Below are 1,752 nucleotides of genomic sequence, written 5' to 3'. Positions count from 1 at the left end.
AGTTGCAACAGTCGGAGATTGCGTGAAATAATTAGTTATTAGTATTTGGGGTTTTCATGAGTTTACTGTCATGACAGAAAAGCAACCACAGGTTTTACATTAAAAACACAATTATATTTTAATCTAATTTTCTTTGTGTATATATAATTCACTTTTTTCAATGCTTTTTTGCTTCTTTCTGCCTGGAGAGCAGTACAGTAGATGTTTAGTGATGCTATGTATTATATATAAAACATAGACTTTCCACCCGCAACATTGCCCAGCAACATTGCTCAAAAAGTTGCCCCGTGTATCATCAGCTTTACAGTGAGTCATGTGATTATAAATACTCACATATGAGCAGTTAATGTGAGAACTTCTTCTATTTATCTTATATTTACTGCTACTCACTCAGGTCAGATTATATTAAGCAGCTGCACATCAAAACTAACTGGACTGCTCTAATCTGTACTCTCGAAACTGGGGAAGTTGACTTGGTTTAAGTTACAAAAGAGGGAAGTTTGTTATTTGGTGTTCTACTAACTAAAGGACTACTAACTAAAGGATTTCCTATTTAAAAATCACTCAAAGGATCTCATTGCTGCTCTCTTTCTGGTGTTGGCTTGTCTGGTAAGACGGAGTTTTTGGAGATGTAGATTAAACAAAACAACAATTTATATCCAACTAACATAACTATTGACAAAAATACCTGTTTATTAAGTAACTGCATTAATGTGTTTGCAAATCTAGACGATGGGTTACATGGCAGTCCTGTCTGTGAATATGGTGACAGCCAACATGTTACTGAGTCTCTTCTTTATTCCAGGTGAGCTGTTTGTTCATTATTTGGACACCTGAATCATTTGCAGTTTGAACATCACTTACAGTCAGAGGTTTTAGTAGCACTTGAACAGCATGCAACATCCTGCTGCTGAATATTCTCTTACTATTCATAGAGATTTGTTTCACATTACGTTAATCGTGAGTCTGGTTTTACAGGTGCCTTGGATGTGAATGTTTGTCCTAATCCACCAGCCATCGTCATTACCACACCACAGAAGATGGAAGCACTGAGTGGATCTTGTTTGCAAATCCCATGTAACTTTAGTGTTAAACAAGGAGATTTTACTGGCATGAGTATCTTTGGAGTGTGGATTAAACAAAACAACAATTTATATCCAACTAACATAACTATTGACAAAAATGATCCAATGAATATTATTGGAAATCTGAGTCAAAAAAACTGCACCACTCTGGTTTCCAATTCACTCACAAATCTTACAAACACATACTTCTTAAGAATTCAGAACTTTGCGATCAGTGGATCCAAAGCAACAGCATGTAATGATCCTCTTCAAGTAAATGTTACAGGTAAGAGAGTTAAAAAAATGTTAGTGTAAAAATACATAAAGTATCAGGCACAATTTTGACCTAAAAAACAAAAACTACATAACTTGGCCAATAAAGCTGATTGTAAGTCTGTTTCTAAACCACAGATTCTCCTCCGAGCCCCAGAATTGAGATCCCAGCTGATCTGAAGGAGAAGCAGTCTGTCACTATAACCTGCTCAGCTTCCACTCCCTGTCCACACTCCCCTCCTAAACTCACCTGGAACCTCCAACAAGACTCTCACAGCAACACAGAGGAAAACACAGATCGAACCTTTACAACTAAAATCCAGGAGACCATCACTCTGTCAGACCAACATGATGGATACAACATCACCTGTTCTGCCAGATATCCTGTGAATGAAGGAAAAGATGTCAAGACAGC

The 1,752-nt window shown here is 37.1% G+C and overlaps 1 pseudogene; it reads left to right on the top strand.

Moving 5' to 3' along the window:
- Positions 1-732: 732 nt before the first annotated feature.
- The window catches only part of LOC123980616, a 49,927-nt pseudogene continuing 48,907 nt past the window's right edge, over positions 733-1,752 (top strand).

This window comes from Micropterus dolomieu, linkage group LG01 (assembly GCF_021292245.1).
Source record: "Micropterus dolomieu isolate WLL.071019.BEF.003 ecotype Adirondacks linkage group LG01, ASM2129224v1, whole genome shotgun sequence".
Taxonomy (NCBI): Eukaryota; Metazoa; Chordata; class Actinopteri; order Centrarchiformes; family Centrarchidae; genus Micropterus; species Micropterus dolomieu.
The sequence above is the reverse complement of the archived record's forward strand: the minus strand, read 5'-3'. Positions and strand labels throughout refer to the sequence as shown.